Raw genomic sequence first — 27,778 nt, forward strand, 5'->3', positions numbered from 1 at the left:
ACAATCAAATCCCAAAGAATATAAGCCCATTAGGTTTGCTGTTGTATGAATGGAGTAAAAGCCACGATAAACGCAAACACACAGAGATACATACGCACACACGTTATCATAGTTTGATAGCCACGCTGTTTGGCTTATGTTCTGTATTTGGCGAGTTGTTCCATGTGAACAGGCATTGGTGATTGGTTGTTTCCATGAATATAGAGAGGAAGAAAGAGTACAGAGATATAACACACACACACACACGCGCAAACATAGACACACACACGCACACATATGCACACATATTCATTCAAACATACATATGTACATACATACATAAATATATATACATTACGCACACACACACAACTAATATTTATATGCATGTGTGTGTGCGTATGTGGTGTGTGTATGTATGTAAATATGTGTGTGTGTGTATATTATAATATATATATATATATATATATAATATATATATATATTATATATATATGATATATATATATGTATATATATACGTGCACATGCACACACCACATATGTAAATGCATATGTACGTATATATATATATATATATACATTTATATACATATAGGTGCATATATACACACATATACAAAAATACAACACACACACATATATATTAAATACCTATACATTCATATATATTATTATACACGTCTGTAAACCAGTTACAAGCGCGCACACATACATACATACAGACACACAGACACACAGACACACACACCACACACACACACACACACACATATATATATATATATATACTGTATGTATAGACAAAAGAAAGAAGATAATTCTGATTGTAGCCATGACAATTTGCTGTGATAGCTAAAGAATCGATCATATATATTACCTGGGGCAGAATCGTTAGCACGCCGGGCGAAATGCTCAGCGGTATTTCGTCTGCCGCTACGTTCTGAGTTCAAATTCCGCCGAGGTCGACTTTGCCTTTCATGCTTTCGGGGTCGATAAATAAAGTACCAGTTTCGCACTGGGGTCGATGTAATCGACTTAATCCGTTTGTCTGTCCTTGTTTGTCCCCTCTGTGTTTAACCCCTTGTGGGCAATAAAAGAAATATATATTAACTGAGGAAAGTTTAGAAACCAATGAATTGTTTATATATTGTTTTTTTTTTACGAAATGAGTGAAAGCCTGTGTAAGTAATATTTCTATAGAAGGAAATTGGACGCAGAAACTGTTTGATATTCAAACTGGCACTCCGTCGGTTGCGACGACGAGAGTGTCATTTGATCTGACCAACATACAGCCTGCTCGTGAAATTTACGTGCAAGTGGCTGAACACTCCGGAGACACTGCGTACCCTTAACGGGAGATTTAACGTGACGTAGAATGCGACAAGGCTGCTCTTTGAAATACATGTACAAGTCATTTCTGCCAGCTGAGTGCACTGGAGCAGGTAAAATGTCTTGCTCAAGGATACAGCGCGTCGCCGGGAATCGAACTCACAATTTGTTTTATTTCAATTTAGCTATGATGGAGCAGGTTTATGTTTTATCTATTTCTTTACTACCCACAAGGGGCTAAACACAGAGGGGACAAACAAGGACAGACAAAGGGGTTAAGTCGATTACATCGACCCCAGTGTGTAACTGGTACTTAATTTATCGACCCCGAAAGGATGAAAGGCAAAGTCGACCTCGGCGGAATTTGAACTCAGAACGTAACGGCAGACGAAGTACCGCTTTGTCAAACTGCGTTTGTGTCCATCTGAGTTTATGTTGATGTTTCGGCTTATTCTCTAAAAAAAAAATGGTATTTGCTGCCCTGGCGGTTTGACAGATCGATAAAATAAACATTAAACTAATATGATCGGGGTCGATATGATCGGCTAAAACAGTTAGAGGCAGTGTCCCAGGAAGGCTGCAATCATACATACATACGGACATACATACGTACATACATACGTACGTACATACATACATACGTACATACATACATACGTACGTACATACATACATACAACATACATACATACATACATACATACATACATACATACATACATACATACGATGTTTGGTCTTGCTGGATTTTCATAATTGCCACAGCAAGTTGGCATGGTACTCTTCATTGATGGTGCAGTCCTTTTGAAAATAGCCAATAAACACTATGGCTTTTGTATCCCTCAAAATCTGAGACCATCACCTTCCCTGCGGATGAAACGACCATGACCTTCTTTAGAGAAAGTGAGGAAGGGTGTTTCAGCCCACATACTGTCATTGTTTCTGGCTCAAAGTGAAGCCAACACTCATCATGGGTTAAGAAACGTTTAAGGAAACCAGCTGGATTTGCCTCAAACGATGTCAGATTTTCCTGTTATGAGATAAGCCAGTGCACTTTTGATCAGGTGTCAGAAGACGTGGCGCCCACCAAGCAGAAATCTTCGTCATGCCAACTTCATTGTTCAGAATATCCTCAACTCTCTCACAGGATATGCTAACAACATCGGCTATTTGATTTATAATCAATCGCCTGTCTTCCATCACCATCGATCAATGTTTTCCTCGGCAGTGGCGGTTGCAGGCCGTTCAGACATTGGGTCATCTTCAACGCTCTCCATTCCCTTCCAAAATCCACTGCCCACTTTTGAACTGTTGATCAAGCTGGGGTGTCATCCCCTAACATAGCAACCATATCAACATGAATGTCTTTGGGGGCTAAACCCTTTTACTGCAGGTACTTGATATCATCACGATGCCAAAATTTCAAGAGAAGTCGCCATTAGTTATTTCTGAAGTATTTCTTTGAACAGTCAAATGCCAGTTCACCTGGAATGAAGCAATGCAGTTATTAAGGAGATCTGGAAAATAATGCCCGCCAGATTTCACAGCATGAACTTTTCAGCCCACATTCGTACAAACTTACAAAACATACATACATACATACATACATACATACATACATACATACTGGGATGCATACATACATACATACATACATACATACATACATACATGCATGCATACATACATACATACATACATACATACATACATACATACATACATACATACATGCATACGTGTGTGCATATGTATGTGTGTGTGTGGTGTGTGTGTGTGTGTGTGTATGTAAGGAAAAAGAGAAATAGAGAAAGAAAATAGAAATACAAAATAGAGATTGTTTTAACATCGAACAAACGCTGACATACGAAACGTACACGCAACCAGACACAAATACATACATGCATACATACATGTATAAAAGTATATACTTATGTACGACCGTGCATAAGACTATCGATATTAGTGGGTGGCTAAAGAGAATTTATAAAAGTGAAACCTATGTAAATGAGACGTAAATTTTTTGGTGGTGGAATGGAAGGTAGAGGTATACAGCTTGCAACAAAATTATGCCGCCGACAACGAAAATGAAAGATGATGAAGAAGAAGAAGAAGAAGAAGAAGAAGAAGAAGAAGAAGAAGAAGAAGAAGAAGAAGAAGAAGGGGAGAAGAGAAAGAGGGTGGAGGAAGAGACTTGCAAGTGCTGCTATGTGAGATTGTAAAAAGGAAAGGAATTGTCCTAGGTTTGTGGTTTATGTTGATGGTGGAAATGGTTCTGATTAGGATGAAAGTCGTTGTTGCGATAGGTTTTGTTAACATTTTTGTTAGCATTTGTTGCGATCACGCGGTCGTTATAATGACGGGAGTGTTTGACAGAAATCATGACAGTGATGATTATCAATAAGATGTCGGTGGTGGTGGTCACTGTGGATATGTTGGCGGTGGTGTTGGTTGAGGGTAGTGTTGGTTGTGGTCATAATAACGTTGCAGATTGCTGATTACCGTGGCGGTGGTAGTGTGATAGTCTTTCTAATAGTATGGTTGTGGTGAAGGCGATGATGGTGGTGGTGGCGGTGGTGGGGTGGTGTTAGTGGCGGTGGTGGTGGTAGTTATGGTGTTGGTGTTGGCGGTGGTGGAGGTGGTGGTGGTGGTAGTGGCGGTGCTGGTGGTGATGTAGGTGTTTGCGGTGGTGGTGGTGGCCATACTGGTGGCAGTGGTGGCGACAGTGGTGGTAGTGGTGGCGGCGGTGACTACAGTGTAGTATGAGTAGGAGTGACGGCAGTGGTAAACACAGCCAGCCCCTATGTCGGTCGGTCAGTCGGTGGGTCAGGCGGTCGGTGCGTCGACTGACCGGTTAGTCGGTTGGTCAGAGAGTAATTCGAAGCTGTCTTTATTGGTGTTGGTTACAATTGTTTCACTTCTTCCATCTTCGTACGTATTCGGTGGCGGCGGCGGCGGCGGCATCGGGGCTTCAGGAATTCCTGGGTGATAACTGCTTATTTGAAAAACCAAAATTGCAAATGTGATCGAATAACGAAAAAAAAAAAAAAAAAAAACCTTACAAAACTTCCCTCTTCTCCTCTTCCCCTCTCCTCTTCCTCCTCCTCCCTCCTCCTCCTCCCCATCTCCCTCTCAAACAACATCAAGCTGGTCTTGGAAACTTCTGTTGACATGGCAAGTTTCCTAATAGAATAGAGAGCTTTGTTCAGTTGAAAATGGTTACGCTTTTGTTAAGCTCTTTCTAACAACATTTCCCTGGTCAAACTATTTGCTTCAGAGGATACACACGATCTGAGATTAATTATTATTATTATTATTGTCGTTGTCGTTGTAGCTATTGTTGTTGTTGTTGTTGTCGTTTGTTGTTCGCATTCATACAAATACTATATATTATAAGTTGGTTTTCTCCAGTCGATTCCAATCTTCTCCCCAATATAAATCGCTTCGCTTCGTGGCGGTGACAATGTTATTTTTGTCGACATAGCTTCATTTCGATCACTCACACACGTACGCGTGCGCACGCATTCACACACACACAACACACACACACACCACACACACACACACACACACACACACACACACACACACACACACACACAGAGGACCTTTTACCACACATGTACCTATATATTTGTGTGAAACAATTACATATAGCGACCTACTCTCTCTCTCCCTCTTTATATGTATATATGTATATGTATATACATATATATGTACACACATATTTACATAAACGTATATATATACATACATATATACATATATATTTATGTAGATATATATTAATTTATACTTTACATATGTGCGTATATCATATATATTTGTGTGCGTATATACATACATATATACACATATGTATGTATGTATGTATGTATGTATGTATGTATGTATGTATGTATGTATGTATGTATATACGTATATATATATATATATATATATATATATATATATATATATGTCTATGTATGTATGTATGCAAATCCGTTAGCGTGTGTATGTGTGCGTTTGTATACACACACACTATATATATATATATATATATATATATATATATCGATCACTCATTCTATCTTTTCTGTCGCTCTCTTTGTCACATTCAAACTCCTCCCCCACATTCCGCAACCTCCACCCCCACCTCACTCACTCGTATTTTTCACTGATTGCAGATAATGAACAGAACCAGAACGAGTGTTGTTTATCTTCCTAGACAATAACAACAGCAGCAGCAGCCGCAGTAGCAGCAGTAGCTTCACCACCACCACGAGCAACAACAACAACAACAACAACAACACTTCTTGCTGTTACATACCAATGGACAAAGGTATTTAAACAGTATGGTAACATATGCAATGTAACGACGAAACAACGCAATGATGACAATGGCAATGATGACGATGACAACGACGCCACCGCCGCCTATGATGATGACGATAACGACTTCACTGACGACGGCGATGGAAACTGCAATTACATCGGACACACAGCAACAACAACAGCAACAGCAACAACTATAAAGCAGCGATTGGCATAGAAAGTTGATGATAAAACTGCAACGAATAAGAAATAGTGTTTGCAATGAAACCAAATCCATTTCTGAGCGCAATTTACTTAGGATTTTTCGATTAGCTATGCACCAAATAACGGTAATATTGGGGAGGAAATCGGATGAGGCAGTATTATGTTTGATATTACTTAGCAGAGATAATACTTTTAACTAATATTAAAAAAACGGCAACAACAACAACAAATGAGAAAAGCGTTTGTAGCTGTAATATTTGATTTGAAAATTTAATGATTTACATAACCAATCGCCTTTTAAACTGACAGATAATATGAGTGTGTGTGTGCGTGTGTACATATCTATCTATCTATCTATCTATCTATCTATCTATCTATCTATCTATCTATCTATCTATCTATCTATCTATCTATCTATCTATCTATCTATCTATCTGTCTGTTTGTCTATCTATCTATCTATCTATCTATCTATCTATCTATCTATCTATCTATCTATCTATCTATCTATCTATCTGTTTGTCTGTCTATCTGTCTCTCTCTATAGGTGTGCATATGTGCACATGTTCGTGGGTGTGCGCTTGTGATTGTGTGTATGTGTGTTAGAAAATAATATTTTTACATCAGACACACACCTCACTGATAGACACCCACCAATAGCTTTTCCTACATATAGATAAAATACAGGCGTTACAAAGATAAAGATGGCGTATTGAGATCTCTTTTCTCGGAGTTCAAACCTAGAGGGACATGAAAACAAGGTTTGATAAATAAGGTATTAGTTTAACACTTTAATGAAAAGAGACACTGTCCCAATGTTTCGGACGTTAGTTATTCATCAGAAAAAGAAAAAGAACGAAAGAAAGAAGCATAGGAGAAGTGTAAAAGAAAAATAGTGAAATATGCAAAACAAACAAAAAATGAAGGTTTAAAACCAGGTAAAAATGCTCTTCTATGTGAGGGGAGAGTTAAGAAGGAAGAAAGGATTGTGTAGATGCAAGTGCCAGCGTGTATATGTGTCTGGATGCGAGCATTAGTGTGAATGTGGTGTGTGTGTGTATCTTAGTGTGGTGTATGTGTGTAAAGATGTGCAAATGTGAAAGTACGGTGGCGTTGATGATATGAAAGCGTGTGAGTCCCTGTATATAAGCATGTATTGTAGGGAGTGAATGGTCATATAGTGGAAGGCATATGTATGAGAGTGTGAGTGAGTGTGCATGTGTGTGTGTATGTAGGCGTGCGCGGGCATGTGTGTGTATGCAAAGAGTAGGTGTGTGTCGGCGTACCGGTATGTGTGTCTATGTGTGTCTGTGCATGTGTTAAGGAGATAAAACAGGGGAGGGTGTGAATAGCAATATGTGTGTTTATGTGCGTGTGCGAAGAACGTACGTGAGGGTACGTGCGTGATCACATATGGATGTGTGAGCCAAAGAGACAAGACGTAGATGAATAAAGGTATCTCCATGTGTTTATATGCGTATGAGTGTGAGGGGAGGGGTGCGACGAAAGGAAGGTGTGTATGTAAATGTACGTATGTGGATGCTGTGTTAGTGTGTTCTGGGTACGTAGGTAAGTGTGGAGAAGGTGATAGGAGAGATACGGATAGTTTAGGAGGGTGGGTAGGCTGTACGTTGGATTGCGGTGGAGCTGCGGGGAGAAGATGGGGGGGGGAAGGGAATCGGTATTTAATTCTGGAGTAGATGGGGGAAGAAAAAGTGAGTTGGTGACTTTAGACCAAAGGGTGTACAACTTTGAGAAAGAAGATGAGCACTTGGTTCCACTGCAAACAAGTGGTGGCGGATCTGCTGATGTGTGAAGTTATTCATGTACTTTAAACTAATATACATTCACCAATACATATACAAACTTATATGTATTCGCCAATACTAATTTAGTCTATGTATTTCAACACAATGGATATATGCACACACACATATATAAACATACACACACACACACACACACACACACACACACACACACACACACACACACACACATATATATATATATATATATATATATATATACACTACATGCATATGTATTCGTATATATGTGTATGTGTATATATATTTATACATATATATGTTTGTGTGTGTGTATATATATATATATATATATATATGTATGCGGGAGTATATGTATATATATGTATTCTATACGCAGCTGATGATTGCTCGACATTTTAAAACTGATGTAATACTTACAGTGTTTAATAAAATGAAGTAGCATGAAACAATTGTACTACTCTACCTTGGATATCCTTGTTGCTTATTTTGATTATAATCACCCCATTTGATTTATATGGATAATACCATATAAAATTCTGGTGCTTTTAACTTAAGTACCATATTCATATGGATCTCTCTCTCTCTCTCTCTCTCTCTCTCTCTCTCTCTATATATATATATATATATATAGGAAGGTTTGGAGATGATGTACAGGTATTATATATTAGAAGAAATGAGGTACTCAGAAAATCGGATGGTTTATACTTACAGATATTCATTTGTATATTACATTTTTTATATATCATATAACTTAGATCATGTATTAGCGCTTTCTCCCATTCTAGTGGGGTTTTCAAATCAAACTAAGTTCCTGTGTGAGGAGTTTTGACCATTTTATAGTGGTATTGAGTTTGTGGTGGTGGGGAGGAATATTGTACTGTCTTATATTCCTCCCCACCACCACAAACTCAATACCACTATAAAATGGTCAAAACTCCTCACACAGGAACTTAGTTTGATTTGAAAACCCCACTAGAATGGGAGAAAGCGCTAATACATGATCTAAGTTATATGATATAAAAAAATGTAATATACAAATGAATATCTGTAAGTATAAACCATCCGATTTTCTGAGTTCCTCATTTCTTCTAATATATATATATATATATATATATATATATATATGATATATATAAATTTGAGAAAAACCACTATTATGTACGCCTTGCTTTTCGTCCATTGCGAGATGCAAATTAATAGCAAAATTACGCGGGTTAATGAAAATGGAAAACAGTTTACCAGTACACGGCAGTGTACAATGACTTTAAAGCAGAAAATGAACAAATATTCTGGAGTCTGTTCGAACGGCGATACCTCCTCCCCGTTGCAACATTTTCGTGACCCCGTGTCTTTGTTCAAAGAAATCGATCAAATAACATTTACAAGAAAGTGAGATACATTAATTATTTCTCGAAAGACAGATGGGTCTTCATCAATCTTCGATGGAAACATCAAAACATCTTGCTTTTTATACAAACCTTCTCATTTGGGGGTTGAGGTATTTATATTTTGAAAATACCTCCTGGACTTTTAATCTGTCATTATCTAGAAGATTAGTTTACTTTTTCAAGTTGGCAAGACAAATACTAAGTAACAATTAATCACGATAATACAATTAAATAATAATAATAACAATAATAATAATAATAATAATAATAATAATAACAATAATAATAGCAATAACAATAACAATGATAATAATAATAATAATAATAATAATAATAATAATAATAATAATGATAATGATGATGATGACAACGATGATGATAAAAATAATAAAATTGATAATGATAATAATAAGAATAATCAAAAGCTCACAAACATTGCAGTTCCTTTTCTTATTTTTATGTTTTACCTTCTATTTTTCATATTTTTATTAGTATATTTATTTATTTATTTATTTATTTATTTATTTAAGTGTATTCCATGAAGCGGGAGTGGTGAAATCTGCAATTCTGCTCGTCATTGTGAATTTGAAGAATGCTGTTTATCTTACACTTAAAGAATAAGTTTCCGACAAGCCAATGAGAGAATCTACATGCGGTCATTTGACTTGCTAGAAATAGTAACCGAATCGAAACTAAATCACACACTTCTGTTTTTAAAAGAGAAGAGGAAGGTTACGCTGGAAAATGCAGTCTTAGATATATAAAACAATGAGATGGTAACAAAAGGGACGTCTTCAACCTCGTTGCTAACGTGTTTATTCGTTGCTAACCCAAGTGTCCATCAACAATGACCAAAAATTCTATTGAAATCATTCCAATTGATTTCTTGAACTTAAGCTATTCTTAGTGAAAAAGAATATCTTTAAAAGGCTGAATAAATCGGTCGACGTGTGTTAAGTTCTCAAGCCAAAATTCGATTTGTTGGCATCTTCTTTCCGCTTCTCATAGAAACGTTCTCTCTTCGGAATATCATCATAAAGGTTTCCGGTAGTTGCACCAAATATTTAAAGCAATTTTCATGGTTGGATTCGAAGTACTTTTGGTTCAAAAATCTATTTTCTGTTTATGCAAGTAATAGTTCCTTGAAAGGTGAATAATATTTGGCTGGAATACTATCAAGTAAAGGAGTAAAAATGTCAAGATACCAAGTTTAGGGAAACTGATAACAGATTAACAAATAAAGTAAAACGAAATAAATTTTGAAAAAAATGAATAAAATGTTTGTCCATTGCGACTGGCTGTATATATACACGTATATATACATATGTGTATATATACAAATTCCTGGACCGGGCGACGTGTTGCGTTTTTGAGCAAAACACTTCATTTCACGTTGCTCCAGTCCACTCAGCTGGCAAAAATGAGTAACGCTGCGATGGACTGGCGTCCCGTCCAGCTGGGGAACACATACGCCACAGAAACCGGGCTAGGCTAGGCTCTAAAAGGGCGCATTTATTATTTTATAGAAATATAGACAAAATCGAACACAAATACACAGGGTATATGCGGTTTTTAGTTTGTGGGTCGGCTGCGATTTTTAGGTGTAAGAGAATATATTCTCCATGCGCCTGGTGCAAAAACTACCTGAAAGTAAGCCACGCTCAAGCGAGACAGACATCGATGTCTCGCCATTGTTTTGACTTATCAAGACCGCATACCGAACAAGGCCAGCTGCAAGCTATATCGCCGACTATGACTATCTGCGTGGCTGCGTGGTAAGACGCTTGCTTCCCAACCACATGCTTCCGGGTTCAGTCCCACTGCATGGCACCTTAAACAAGTGTCATCTGCTATAGCTTCGTGCCAACCAAAGATTTGTGAGTGGATTTGATAGATGGTAACTGAAAGGAGCCTGTCGCATATATATCTATGTGTGTATGTGTGTGTGTGTGTGTGTGTGTTCCTGTTTGTCTCCCCTCCACCGCTTGACAATCGGTGTTGGCGTGTTTACGTCCATAAAACTTAGCGGTTCAGTAAAAAGAAAACGATAGAATCAGTACCAGGATTGGGAAAATAAGTCCTAGGGTCGTTTTATTCGAGTAAAAGCATTAAAAATGGTTCCCCAGCTTGGGTGCAATCAAATGACTGGAGCAAAATATAAAATATGAAATATAAAATATGATATATATATATGTGTATATATATATATATGTGTATATATATATGTATGTATATACATATGTATATATATATATTTATGTATGTATGTACACACACACACACACACACACCACACACACACACATATATATATATAGGGAGAGTTCACCTAAAAAAACAAAAGACGAAGACAGGTGGTGTACAAAACAAACAGATGTATTAGTACAACGCTCAGGAATAGAAAAATCGTTTACGTTTCGAACCTACGCTCTTCTACAGAAAGGGACACAGAAAAAACAAGGAGAAAAAATGTGTGTAGTGGCTAACAATCTATCATGGCAACTAGTAATATATATATATATATATATATATATATATATATATAAATATATTTATATATATATACATATGTATATATATGTAAATATATAATATATATATATACATGTATATATATAAATACATGTATATATACTGATGTATATGTATAGCTGTATATGTATAGATGTACTTCTATAGATATACATGTATATGTAAACATGTATGTCTAGATGTATATATAGATGTACATGTAATATGTACACATATATATATACACATATATACATGCATACATATATACACCCATACACACATACCGATACACCCAGCCACCCACCCACCCACACAGGTGCAGGTGTGGCTGTGTGATAACAAACTTGGTTCCAAAACACTTTGTCCTCAGTTCAGTCCCACTGTGTGGTAACTTGGCATGTGTCTTCTGTTTTAGCATCATACCAGTCAGAGCGACTGTACACAGCTACCAGCCCACAGTCGACGCTATAGCGACCAGAGCTCGCTCTGGGCGACAGTGGCCGACTGTACACAGCTACCAGCCCACAGTCGACGCTATGGCATTGGCGTCACTATTACACACGGGTTGGGTTGGGTTGGGTTGGGTTCTGAAGGAGAGGAAAGAAAGAATTTCAATTATATATATAGAGAGAACTATAGCATTAAGGCAGCATAAAAAACAACCCTTCCTCAATTGTTGGCAGATTTACCTACTCCGCATTGCGAGCAGTGGAGCAAGATGCGTCTTCGTCAAAGCAATTGCTCCTGCAAAGCAAATTAAATAAAATTTGAGATACGTGGAACGTCAAAGCTGCTAACAAAAACAGGACAGTGAAAACATTCGGTAAGGGCTGTTTAACCCTAACGAGGTGAAGTGGTGAACGCTGGAGAAAAAAAAAAACTTTGTCAAGAGACAGACAAGAATGCGTGTTATAGTTATAAACACGCATTTAGAAATAGAGATCTATAATTATTGAGGACAGAATTTCAGTTAGAAATAGAGAACTATAAATATTGTATTATGCATAAAGTGGTGGCTTACATTCGGGGCTTCCAATTTCTCTGTAAAATATAAGATAGTCGCAAAATCATCGCACATGTCACCATCGATTACAAACACCGGTGGAAGTTCCAGAGGACATTCTTGTTCTTTCGTTTGTACAAGGATCGTATTATGTTTCGGCTTAAAATAAATTATAGATACAAATATAATGAATAGAAATATATAAAAACCACAATAGAAAATAAACGTCTTCGGCATATAAAATGAGATAACATGAGATATCAAGGTGTTATAAACTTGAAACCTACTAGAATATCATAGATTATATATATCAAGTCATCCAATCAGTTCTGTCTAATTTTACCTCTCTTTTTTAGATTTGAATGAAATTTAATAGTATTTTCAAATGTCTAATTCAATTAAAAATTATTTTTATGCATTTGTGTACGTTTAAACTAATTCAATATTGTTTTACAAAATAATAGAGGGTGTCCACAAAGTCTGCGTACATGAGGATTAACACATACTTTTAAAACAAACCAATTTTATTTAATTATAATGTTAATAACTAATATTTTCAAAGTGATTTCCATCATTTTTCAATGCATAACTTGATGCGCCATGTAAAATTCAGGTGAACTTGATTAAAGAAGTCTACATTACCATCAATTGCAGCACACTGACTGGTAACGCGTTCTCTCATGTGTTTTCAATCTGTAATCTTTATTGTAATCTTTCTCTTTCAACATACCCCAGAAAAAGAAATCAAGGGGAGAAAGGTCTGGTGAACGAGGGGACCTTTCCATATGAGCCCTTCTTCCAATCCAGTGAGGAAAAGTGTCATTAAGCCAATCTCTAACAGTTGTGGCAAAATGGGTAGGGGCCCCATCCTGCTGAAACCAATTCGGAAGGCCCTCGCCTAGGCGCTCAATTTGAGATATTAATTTGTCTCTCAATATGTTTACATAAGTCTTATCCGTTACATGTTCAATGAAGAAGGGTCCTAGAACATGAGCTTTCCACAACCACACCATCACCTTTTTGCTGCCTTGCTGTTTGGATGGATCCATCCAATGTGGATTACCTCGAGACCAGTATAGAAGATTCTGTCTGTTGACCTCACCATTTACATAAAACGTAGTTTTATCACTGAACAACACAAAGTTTTTCGTAAAATTGATATTTTCATCCAATTTATTTGAAAACCATTCGCACGTCTACATTCGTCTATCAGGGTCGTCTTCATTTAAGTGATGCAATATCTGTAGGTTGTATCGATGAAACTTTTCCTCAACCAGCATTTTGTGGATGGTTGGTTTTGGAACACCTAACACCGTGGATGTCCAACGAAGTGATTTCTTTGGGCTAGCAGAAACTTTAGCCATGTCAGCCTCTTTCGTTTCATCTGAAGTCTTTGGTCGCCCGGAACGGGGTTTATCCAAAACACTGCCTGTTTCTTTAAATTTCTTGATCAATTTCCCGACGGCAGTAAAAAAAAATAGGTTACCTATAAGGGTGTCGAAGATTAAATTCTTCCGCAATTTTGCGATAAGACCATCCCTCTCGTTCACTTAATAATACTAACTCGATTCTTTCTTCTTTAGACAGATCCATCATTCGATCTGGGATTCTTTCTTCTTTAGACAGAGCCATCATTCGATCATCTGTAGAAAAAATAACAAATAAATTTAGAAAAGTAAAGTTTTTTTTTATTTAATTTAAACAAAAGTAAAAAAAAAAAATTATTATTTCTTATATTTATTTATGTTATGATTTTATTCCATGTACCCAGACTTCGTGGACACCCTAGAATTGCTTTGATTAAAACCCTTTCAACATGGAAGTATCCAAGGAGCATTTAAGGCACATATAATTCTTTATGAGTACAATAAAGGTAACTCTGCAGCCGAAGTGACTCGAAACATACACTCAGTTTATGGGAAAGTGCTTGAATGAAAGAACTTGCAGGAGATCGTTTGCAAAATTGAAGATGAAGATCGAATAGGATGTCCAGTTGAGTTTGATGATAAGCACCCACAATTTTATTTTATCTAAGCAAAAACGAATACAGTTGTGCTCTTGGAAGCTGTAGGGTTACCCGAGCATAAAAGTTGGGCATTATTTCTAATTCAATGGTACAACAGTGTAACAGTTTGCTTTGACATACACTTACATTTTGATTTCTGCAATGTGGTGCATAAATTGTTAAGTAAATGAGAGACATCTTTATCTCCACTGATTCAGTTGCAAAGTGTTGAGTAAAGTTATTTGATTGCAGACCTCCTTTCAGTCTTTTTATTATCACTCGGTCACACATAGTCCCCAGATGGTAACATTGATTACAAGGCCTTTCCAGATGAGTGAATGGTTATTCAAAGACATTTATAGATTTTAAATTCATTCTGTCCAGTTACGTATCAGTATAGTGGTCATTTGCAAACTCCAGAGGTAACACTTTAATTTCTCCTAAGCCCTCACGTCACAAAGTTGTTAATGTTGATTTCAGTTGGATCACGCCCTTCCAATTGCTATAGATTCATAATGCATCTTACGGCTGTGCCTGTCACCTGGATTGTGAGGAATCCTACGTTGGGAGTGGTAACGACTAGGGAAGGGTAACTGACTGCTTATTGTGATCATTCGTCTTTTGGTCTTGTGGCACGATTACAATTTTTTAGGGTGTGTAAAGAGGGAAATAACCCTCATCTGCAATTTTGATGAAATTCCAAACAAAGATATCCCAGTTCATACAGAAAATATAACAGAAAAGTCTAATTCTTCAACTGAATGTAACCGGGCAACGCCGGGTATCTCTGCTAGTATATATATATATTTGTAAATAGTAAGGGAATCATTGTTATTGTTGATATATATATATATATATATATATATATATAATATATATATATATATATATATATATATATATATAAATATACATACATACATGCATATATATATATATATATGTATGTATGTATGTAAGTATGTATGTATGTATGTATATATATATATATTATATATATATATAAAAGTTAGCATATATATATACGTTGATAACATCGTCATCATCCAGTGTTTTAAATCCGGATCTACCTCAATGCCATAGCAACCTAGGTAGAAAGGTGCAGTCCACTCCAACCTTTGGGCTGGCTGGTGTCCATTCTTCTTTGCTACCATGAAACTTTTTGGGAGCTTGATTTTCTACAGGGAGCATGTCCTTGTTTACCCCCAACCTCGGTTTCTAGACATGAGTGATCCTGTGACCAAGGCCTCCACCACGATTTTTAAGAAATGTGGTGGAAAACTAGCTCAGGAAGGCAGGGACGCTACTCCCTGAGACTCCTTCGTAGTCCCCTACCTACCTACCTACCTACCTACCTACCCACCTACCTACCTACCTACCTACCTACCTACCTACCTACCTACATACATACATACCTATCTACCTATATATATATACACACATATTATAAAAAGGGTTGAATGAGGATTCGTCCTTTAATTGGAGTAGTTTCCAAAAGATCTCTAACGTTGATCCCTCATACTGAACTTTGTATTTACTGGAGTAAAATGGTGTAAATTAGATGTTAATATGGGATTAAATATTTATTCAATTCGCTAAAAGATCGTTTCGCACAGAATGACAATAAGTTCATTTTAAGAATCAGAGTTGTCAAAGAGTACTTATCTGTAGTACAATAAGAAAAAAATAAGAACTTAATAAAGAAAAAGGTAGACTTAAGAATTACACGGGTATTGTGTTCTTACAAATTTTTAATGGGAAGTTGTTCTAGGAGTCATGTCTATTTAAAACACGAGTCGTGTTTTGAATAGACATGACTCCTAGAACAACTATACATGTCAATCCATGGAATAAACTACATCCTGATTTTTTTTTATTCACCATAAAGGTTATACATAGAATTGGACAGCACATCCGGGGAACTTAAAATAACAAAAGCGAATGACAAGACAAGAAAAAATAAAATTAATAATGAATCATGAATAGATAATTACAAATGAGGTGTAAATGTCCACTCGATCCCCGGAATCGAGAGGTTACATTTTCGTCAGTTTTTTTCCACAGTACAATATATTTCACCGAATTTCTAAATATATTTTCAGAATATTTTTCATAAAATTCCAGCAAACAGAGTTTCAAAAATACCTATTTCAACATTTTAAAATACATTTTCAAAAATTTCGAATATACGTATTCCAAAACTTCAACAAACATTTTACAGAGGTTCAAAAATTACTTTTCTCAAATCAAATATGGAATAAACTACATCCTCTAAAAGTTTTTCTAAAAAATCTGTCTTGCTAAGGACGTCTAATAATTTTGGAACGTGTCAGTAGTTGTTACTATATTCATCAAAGATCAGAATCAATTTCTTCATTAGTCTTTGTTTTCCTGAGGAGGTGTAATAAATTTGAAACGTTCTAGGAGTTGTCATTGTATGCACCAAAGATCAAACTAAATTTTTACTGTTTTTTTTTTCTTCATTTCAGTTTTAATTAATTTAAATCTCGGAGTTCTCCGCTTTGGCATAAATATTGTCATCAGTACTTTTCTTCTCATTTTAAAGTATGTTAGCCCATACTTAATTACATGTATGAGAACTGAATAAAATTTTTTAGATGCTTAACTGTAATGTTTTGTGGTTTAGTAAGTATTATGAGAAGTGTATCTTAAGCTTCACTCATTAGTAATGGAGTGAATTAATAAGAAGTTTGTGTTTTAGCTTATTAGTGTTAATTAATTGATAAACTTATTTAATCTCTTCTAATTCATAAGTTTTGTAAATTAATAATGTTCAATGTCTTAGTACAAGTTGATAATTTTAATGTTACATGGTCACGACAAGCATCTATGTTGGGATTGCTGGTAGTTGAGTAGTGGATTCAGATGTTTTAGTTCTTCTCCACTGGGTACAAAGAACCCAGGATGTAGAAGGAACTAACAAATAAGTTGTGATTTAAATAGATTTTCTCAACGACATCAGAGACAAAGGAAATGAATTTATTTAAAATCCCCTCGAAACTGCATTGTCCATTCTGCCCTTGCTTTACAACTTGAGAAATTTGAGTTCATAAAAGGTTAATGTAGCGTAGTTGCTTCGATTCGGAATCGAAACTGTATCATGGATTCACTTCAGCATAATTTTAAAGCTTATTTTATTCAAATTTATATCCTTGGTCTATTTGAGTTGTTTCCCTTTGCTCGTTCTATTTTTAAAGAAACTTTACTGGGAAAAAATTATTCGTATCTATTTTTTTTTTTTAGATATTAAGGTCTATAAACAACTATTATCAAACAAACGGGTAAGCCCCTTTATAATCCTCTTATTTGCCAAGAACAGCCACAAAACGGCAGAGGTTGATTTTGCCTTTCATCCTTTAGAGATCGATAAAATAAGTACCAGTTGAGCAGCACTGGGGTCGGTGTAAACGACTTACCCCTCCCCCGAAGTTGCTGGCCTTGAGCCAAAATTCGAAACCTTTATTATCTCACAAACCAAAAATCATATTTTCCACCATGGCCCTCTTTTCTTTTAGACAGTAGGGTGAAATTTGAGAGAGATTTGTTTGCTAAGTCATGCAAGTTGAGCGACCGCGTAGAGGTTCTCTTGTTAACTTGTTCGGCAGTGTGTGAATAGATCAAAAGTAAATGGACTTCTATCGGTTTCAACACTGACCATTCCAGTTGTTCCTTGAACTGAACTACCCACTTATCACAGTAGATGAGTATTCCACACAAATGTGTATCTTTAATATAATCCTCAGACAGAACCAGCGTGATATGATATGGGATAAGGCTGTCCATTTTGAATTACAAGTAGAATTTACCCTTCAGATTCCTTCACAGTTTCCATCTGTACAATTTCGTATATAAGGCATGGATTAAGCTGAAGTTATGGTAAACACTCTCACTTACAGGCACAGGCGTTACTATGTGGCAAGAAGTTTGCTTCTTAACACATAGTTCCGGGTTCAATTCTACTGTGTAGGACCTTGGGTGCCTTCTTTTATAGCCTCGGGTCGACCAAAGGGTTGTGATTAGATTTGGTTGACCGAAAATGAAAAATGTCCGTCGTATATTTTATATATATATATATTAGAAGAAATGAGGTACTCAGAAGATCGGATGGTTTATATTTACAGATATTTATTTATATATTACATTTTTTATATATATATCATATCACTTAGATTATTAGCGCTTTCTCCCATTCTAGTGGGGATTTGAAAACCCCACTAGAATGGGAGAAAGCGCTAAAGATCTAAGTGATCACAACCTCACGATCGTAAGCTCGACGCTCTAACCACTGAGCCATACGCCTTCACACACACACACACACAGACACAGACACACATACATACATATCTATCTATCTATCTATCTATCTATTTTTTTATTGCCCACAAGGGGCTAAACATAGAGGGGACAAACAAGGACAGACAAAGGGATTAAGTCGATTACATCGACCCCAGTGCGAAACTGGTACTTTATTTATCGACCCCGAAAGGATGAAAGGCAAAGGCGACCTCGGCGGAATTTGAACTCCGCTGAGGTCGACTTTGCCTTACACACACACACACACATATATATATATATATATATATATATATATGTATGTATGTATGTATGTATGTCTTCGTGTGTCTTCGTGTCTGTGTTTGTCCACCACCACCACCACCACCACCACGGAAAAGGTTGCATGTAGCAATAAGAGAGTGTTGGCAAATAAAAACAATTGTTTAACCAAATTAAACGAGCAATCGATTAGTTAGTTGGATCTGTAACCAAGTAACTAATTATATAGGAGTGGAATTTGAACTTGTGCGTGTGGTAATAATATTGGGATAATGACCCTCCCGTGACACAACAAAACTGTGTAGAAGCCAATCAGATCGATTTTACTTGTCATATGTTGTGCTATACCGATTGTTTGAGAATTACATAAATGGGTACATACGTCTGTGGAATACTCAGCCACTTGTTAATTTGATGAAACAGCTCAGCTGATTAAACAACTAAATACTTATTGCTGAAACGACAGTGGAGTTTGAACTCAGGACCCAAATAGCCGAAACAAATACCGCACAGTATCCAGACAGACGCTCCTACAGTTCCGCAAATGCTCCGTCCTGGATTGTTACTATTTTTTTTTTAAAGGTCCCCGAAAGGATGAAAGACAAAGTTGACCTCACCGGTATTTGAACTTAGAGTGCAGAGAATCAGAACAAATACACCGAGACATTATATCCGATGCTCGAACATCTCTGCCAATTCACCGTCCAATACGACCGACTGCATTCGCTCTTAAAAATTTTTAATCGTGTGTTTAAATTAGAAATCATTATTAACGAGGCCAGTGTATTGGGGGAATCGGTAGAGTGTCTGACTTACGGTATTTAATTAAGGCGGTGAGCTGGCAGAATCGTTAGCATGCCAGGCGAGATGCTTTGCGGTATTTCGTCTGCCGCTACGTTCCGAGTTCAAATTCCGCCGCGGTCGACTTTGCCTTTCATCCTTTCGGGGTCGATTAAATAAGTACCATTTACGCACTGGGGTCGATGTAATCGACTTAATCCGTTTGTCTGTCCTTGTTTGTCCCCTCTATGTTTAGCCCCTTGTGGGTAATAAAGAAATTGGTATTTAATTAAGGCGGCGAGCTGGCAGAATCGTTTGCACGCCAGGCGAAATGCTTTGCGGTATTTCGTCTGCCGTTACGTTCCAAGTTCAAATTCCGCCGCAGTCGACTTTGCCTTTCATCCTTTGGGGGTACCAGTTACGCACTGGGGTCAATGCAATCGACTTAATCCGTTTGTCTGTCCTTGTTTGTCCCTTCTATGTTTAGCCCCTTGTGGGTAGTAAAGAAATAGGTATTTAATTACAGTTATGAGGTCATATCCTGCATCGGGTTAGCTATCTTTAGTCTTCTGGGGATCGATACCAGTCAGATACTAGGGATTGGTTTAAGCGATTATAATCTCCCCCAATCAACTGTCGATTTTTAAAAAGATTTGCCGATTGCCTATGAAAAGTCATTAATTAGTATTATAATTATTATTAGTAGTAGTATTAGTATTTTAATGTCCGTGGAACGTTAAATAAGAAATTAGTCGAGTCAAATAATGAGTTTTTAATAATGTGGGAGGAACGGTTTCGGTTGTTGTTCTTCTTATTCTTAGTTTAATAACATTTATTTTTAGTTATATTTATTGTTGACTTATTTACAGTTAGTGTTCAGGGGGAGATAAAGAGACCAAATAAATAAATAAATAAAAGTGGGAAGGAAAGACTGTATGAGAGGCCCCCCCGTTTGAATTCTGTAGGCGGGGTTAGCGAATTCTCTCGTTCACTGACCCCAGTAACCTGTTTAGTTTTGTTTCCATGCACACTTAACCCAATCAAACGACCTCCATTTCTGTAGATGCACACTAGCATCGACTGCTGTTACAAGTCCTTCTCTCTTTCCGTGAGTTAATCACTAATTGCCTTGCAGATTCTAATTAAATGTCTATGATCACTCATAGATGTTATTGCATTAATATTTCATAATACGTCTACTTCCCTCCAATTGAACGCTTCCCTGCTCTTTATTTAGCTTAAAAGCTAAAACTAGAACCAAAGCCATCTCGACTCTTTACCCCCCACCTCTCTCTCTCGTTCTTTCTTTCTTTCTTTCTTTCTTTCTCTCTGTCTTATGTTAATGGTAAGAACAGCAGTGGCAATGTGACGATGTGGCACACTCTTCTAGTACAGGCAGTACTGTGGAAGGTAGAGGCGGTGATGGCGGTGTCGGCGTTGCTGTGAAGATAGTATAATGGTAGTGGTGGTGCTGGTGGTGGTGGTGATGAGAGTAGTGAATGACTGTGGTGGTGGTGGTGGTGGCGGCGATAGTGTTGATAGGTTGTAATGGTGATTAAGGTAATGGTACTCGTAGTGTGGACGACAGCGATGGTGATGGCAGCCATGTTACTGCTGTTGTTGTTGTTGTTGTTGTGGTAGGCATTATATAGGTGATGGTGCTCCTGGTGGTGGGGATAGTGGTTGTGCGATGGTGGTGACGGCGGCGACGAGTCGGTTTGCAGTGGTGGTAGTTGTGTTGAAAAAGCGAAGATAACATTGGTTGGTAGCGACATATATATATATATATGTATATATGTATATAGATATATAGATAGATGGATAAATAGATAGATAGAGAATTGGGGTAGGCAAGGTAAATGGGGTGAGAAGTGACAGACATGATGCTGGGGGGAGGGCGGGGAGCGGGGGGGGGCAATGATAATCTTCAATTGACTGGACGTAGTCAGCACGCGAACTCTTCATGTCAAGTTCTGTAGATAGGAGTTATGGCGGGGGGCGTGTTTCTTCAAACGGCTTTTTCTGTGGTTTGTTGTTTTAGTTATTATTGTCGTTGCCGTTGCTGTCGTCGTCGTTGTTGTTGTTGTTGTCTGGGCGTTCTTGGCCAGCCCGTGTTAAACACTGTTCACGTTATTGCGATGATGATGATGATGATGACGATAACGAAGATGACTATGATGATGATGATGATGGCATTCAAAGAAGGTATGTTAGCGGTGGCGGTGGTGGTGTTGGCGTTGGTGGCGGCGGTGGTGGTGGTGGTGGTGTGCCAGTTTACTGCTGATTAAAGGATATTTCATTGTCAAACATCACGAATCGAAGATCTATCGTGCCAAATGACCCTAACATGTGTCCACTGAAGCCCGTACAAGCGTTGAAGAACAACAGATGATTAAGTTGGCTTCTTGATAGTGGAAAGAGAGTTTGATCGAAATAGAGAGTAAGGAGGAAGTGGGGCAGGAAGAACAGGTTTAGGTGGGCGCATGGTATGGTAGAGAGAAGGAACGGAAAGCATGTAGAAGCAGCCACGATATAAATGAAATACCAATTGTTTAAATTATTTGTTTCCTATTTTCAGCTTTTATTTGTGAAACAAAGAAAAATTATTCAATATTTTTATATTTTTAAAGACATTGTTTTTTTTTTTTACTCCCTTCCTTTTTGTTACTCTTCTTCTTCTCTCCCACCTCTTCGCAATTCTTGTCAAATTTTCTGATTAGAATCTAAATTGTTAACTTACATCTCCAATTTCGATTGATGCTAGCGAATCGATGCGTGCCCCGATGTCATAAGTATCACCCTCCGCCTTTCTCTTATACAATGAATAGCTTTCCGCATGCACGATTCGAAAATGTGGTCGAGCAGTCATATATTTATCTGGCGATGCACCAGCATATTTGGTCTTTCTTTGAATGGAACAGCATAGATGGGGCAGTGGTCGCATTGTTATTATTATTATTAATTACATTTTGTTCTTTAAAGCCACGGGTCACCACGAGCTGCCATATATCTCTATAGAATTGTAAAATAATTGACTAAGGTATAGAAAAATGAAATTAAACGAAATTTTATTGATAAAACTCGAGAGAAACGACCCCGTTTCGCTATGAGCCCCTCTAATCCTGAAGATAAAAATCGGATGATCAGCAGCAATTGTATTCCCTTAGTTCCAAATGGTTGGCCACCAAACTGGAATCCCTTGCTTATCAATATTAACCATTTATCTACAATACTAATAGAAACGATTAGAATTCCCTGTGATAAATGACATGTTATGTAAAATAACAACAACACATGTTAAATATGGCGAATCATGTTTCGTATGTTCATTGATTTCATGCATTCAAAAATAGCGAATTATAAATATTTAGTCACATATGACTACATCAGACGACACAGAGTCCACTGCTATTTGTTTCAATAATTCACCCGCTACAATTTTTATCGTCTTTCTTTAAAAGTAAAATACATATTTAGTCATATAGATTAATTTGATATGTAAAGTTTGGACGCTCGAGTTAGTTGGTACATACGATGATAGAAAAAGCGATTAGATTATTTCATGAGAGAATAGATAACACATTTGGCGCTTAACGGTTGTGATTTCAGATCTCACCCAGATCGGCTATGAATTTCGTTCCCCTTACCCTGATAGCTTAAAGAAGAAAGAACAGTTTATATGAGAGTTCTAGACTGTTTTTCTTTTCAGGTAGAGGCCTTTCGGGTTTTATTTTTGCAACAACACCAACAGCACTTCAAGCATTGTAAGCTGCTTAGAATAAAATGCATCTTATATCAAACATTGACTGATATACCGTTTAATATTCATTTTAATTCGCTTGGGAAAGAGTATAAATGGTGTAAGTGAAGTTAACTTGCTTTTTCTACTAAAGGGAAAAAAAGATAGAAAATAAAGGATAAAATCATTTCACTTATAATGAATTGTCAAAATACCTGACAACTAATTTAAATCAAATCAATAGATTTGATTTAAATTAATTACAAATTACTCAAAACTTTAAATGAGGTTTTCTTCTTTAGTATTGCTGAAGTTTAAAAAGGAACCTTACCTCTACCAACATAATAAACTATTAAAATTAGCAAGGAAGTTTAAAGCAAACAAACAATACTTTTGTTAAGTTATGGAACTTTCAAGGACGAGAACTAGAAAATTAAAGAGCTGACTACCTAAATTAAGTGGATCCGCAATCAGAAATCGAAAGCAGGCGCGAACTGTTTTGTCAAAATCTTATTGGTGTGTCACGGTCGTCACCCTTCACGGAAAAACGACAACTTTACATAGATGTATAAAATGTTTGAGCTTTAGTTATAGGAGAGGGAAGAAAACAATAAGTGAGGTTTCTGTGATATTCATATAATTTTAAGAATGGTTTTAGTAACTGGGAATTAAACCCCGGGAGCGAAAACAAAAGATAGAATTAATTATAAATTAAAATAAAATTATATTGTTGTTTAATTGACTTCTCCCGCAAAAGTTTACTATAAAGGGAAGTAAACTATTTCTTCCTATACAAACCTCAAGGTTTGGCTCATTCCTGATTACAATAACGAAAATACTTCGAGCTGTGTAGTTTACCTACCATTGTCATTGGCAAGCAGCATTTATTAATACTGACACTATTTCACCTAAAGCAAGAATGGAGGATCGAGAGTAGATGTTCATGTTTTTTTTTTCTAATTATCATTACTGAACTTTTTCTCATTTCATAGTCACGTTTACTCTGTTATTGATACTGATTTTTTTTTTATTTCGATTATCTTTTGTGATATGAATTTTGTTTTAGAGCAAATTTCTGAGATCAGCTGGTAAAGGAAGATCAATGAATGGCTGCACTCCTGAAGCTATAGCAAATTTGTCGGCTCTAGTCTTTATGAATATAAGGAGTCGGTTGCTTCTAAACCGATTAACGGTGGATCGGTCCGAGTCTTTTGCCGCTAATAGGGTGTCGTAGCGTAGCCACGAATAACTATTCGGATAGGTATTCGTATACAAATAGATCCGGCAATTCAGCAACGTAGCGAGAGCTTGAAAGATAACATCTAAATCGATTGTTCTCCCAGAGCTAAGATTTTTCAATGCAGTGTTGGGATTCATACTATGCCAGTTGAAATTGAGGTTTCGAAAGATGTCCACAAATGTTGTCAGCAATAGACGGAATTTGAGGAAATGATCTTCGTTTCCCGTCAAAATTTTGCTCACAACGCGAAATAGTGAATTCACGCCGGTCACCTCGGCATACGTAACCGTTCTGTCCGCTAAATCTATACGAGTGCGTCCAATTGTAGGGCATATAATGAAGTCAGTGAACTGTTTTCTTCTTCCTCTCCGATTTCTCGTCGTGTGATAAGGTGTATTAGCATCCATCGATATAAAGAATGAAATCTGTAGTCTCTCGCAATTATTTAAAATAATAATAGTAATAAATTACGAAGCTTTGTTTAAAAAAAAAATCAACGTTTGAAAACGACTGATCTTGATGCAAACAGCATCAACAACCTTCAAGAATTATTACTTTAAACAAAACTGTTGCTGTGGTCGAAATTTCGCTTACCTCGGCAAAGATTCAAAAAGCAGGTTTGTCTTTATGACGTCATAGTGATCAGTTTCTCTTTGTAGCATTTTAATTAATAAAGGAAGCTGATAGATTGGTTTGCAATTTAAACCTAATGATTTCTTATGTTGGTACAAGGAGTACCGTTGATTTATTCGATTTCTTCCTTACTCTAGTAGAATATGTAAGGCAGGTTTCAAATTTTGTCACAAGACCTGCAGTTTGGAGGCGGTGGTGGTGAGTTGATCACATCGACACCAGTGTTCAACTGGTACTTAATTAATCGACCCCGAAATAATGAAAGACAAAGTCAACCTCAATGGAATTTGAACTCAGAACTTAAAACCGGACGAAATACCTATTTCTTTACTACCCACAAGGGGCTTAACACAGAGAGGACAAACAAGGACAGACAAACGGATTAAGTCGATTATATCGACCCCAGTGCGTAAGTGGTACTTAATTTATCGACCCCGAAAGGATGAAAGGCAAAGTCGACCTCGGCGGAATTTGAATTCAGAACGTAACAGCAGACGAAATACCGCAAAGCATTTCGCCCGGCGTGTTAACGTTTCTGGCAGCTCACCGCCTTATGCCAGCTCGCTGGACGAAATACCGTTAAGAATTTTGTCCGGTGTGCTAATGATTCTGCCAGTTTTTTGCTTTAGTAGAGTGTAAGACAGCAAGCGAAGTCGATCTTGATGGTTTTGTAACTCGAGAATATAGAAATATGAAAGAGATTCACCTTGCGCTTTTCTATTTCTAGTAAGTTACCACTTATCAAACTATTATAAGTAGTTTCGATTTGCATGTTTTATCGTTGTCCCGGGTCACGTCTGATTAAGCAGACCTATGATCAAAACATATTGCAACAGCGATCATTTCGTCCTATCTGTGTTCTATATACAGTATATTTAAGATCATATTCATGTTTTTAAGGTGGTAGGGTGTAAGTTAAGATATATTGAACTGCTATTTCGAGCAACAACGTAGTTTTGTGATGACGAACCTGTACTCCACATGTTGGCTGTAACACGCCATAAATGTTTAGGTAACACGTGATGGACTTTGAAGAAGAATTTCTTGCAATACACGTAAGTGACACTGTAATATCAGGATTGTTAAAGAAACTAAAAGTTCAGCATGTTGGGCTAAAAGGTTTTGCCATCATCGGCGTAAAGTCTCTCTCCATTCTGTGTTTATTATTGCTTGTGTTCAACGTTATGTTGTATCTTCATGCAAAGAAATTTAGAATTACCTCACAAATTGCGTTGTGTTGACAGTTTTCTGTGCAAGATCTCTGTTGCTATTTCGCTGAACCACTAAGTTACAGCGCGTAAACAAGCAGACATGGTGCCAAGCGGTGATATGCAAAAACTACACACACACACACACATGTATGTGTGTGTGTGCGAGCTGGCAGAAATGTTAGCACGCCGGGCGAAATGCGTTGCCGTATTTCGTATGCCGCTACGTTCTGAGTTCAAGTTCCGCCGAGGTCGACTTTGCCTTTCATCCTTTCGGGGTCGATAAATTAAGTACCAGTTACGCACTGGGGTCGATGTAATCGACTTAATCCGTTTGTCTGTCCTTGTTTGTCCTCTCTGTGTTTAGCCCCTTGTGGGTAATAAAGAAATATGTATGTGTATATATATATATATATATATATATTTCTTTACTACCCACAAGGGGCTAAACACAGAGAGGACAAACAAGGACAGACAAACGGATTAAGTCGATTACATCGACCCCAGTGCGTAACTGGTACTTAATTTATCGACCCCGAAAGGATGAAAGGCAAAGTCGACCTCGGCGGAGGCGACTCCAGGTCATCAGCGTCACTCGGGCTCATCCCGGATTTCGTATAAGACATATATCAAGAAGGTAAGAGACGTAATGCACACCGCAAACTTATATGTGCATTGATAACTCAACAGTAAGTAAGTTTTCTGCTTCTAACGAAAGAATGCAACAAAAATATAGTTTTAATATAAAAATTACTTCATTTATACACGAACTCCAGTCGTTTTGGTTTCATGGCGAACTCGTGTAATATTCTGTCATGCAGCTCCTTCTTGTTGTCCAAGTCGTTCAAAATGCTTTTCTCGATGGAAATACGAGCCAGTGAAGACAGCCGTTCTTGGGCCATTGTGCTTCTCAGATATGAGCGGATTCGATCCAGTGTTGAGAAACTTCTCTCATTTGCGATTAATGTTAAGGGGATGGTCAGCACTAGCTGAAATCACTGGCAATATATATATATATATATATATATATATATATATATATATAAAGTTAATCCAAACAAGAAAACAC

The sequence above is a fragment of the Octopus sinensis genome, linkage group LG6 (genome assembly GCF_006345805.1).
Source record: "Octopus sinensis linkage group LG6, ASM634580v1, whole genome shotgun sequence".
NCBI lineage: Eukaryota > Metazoa > Mollusca > Cephalopoda > Octopoda > Octopodidae > Octopus > Octopus sinensis.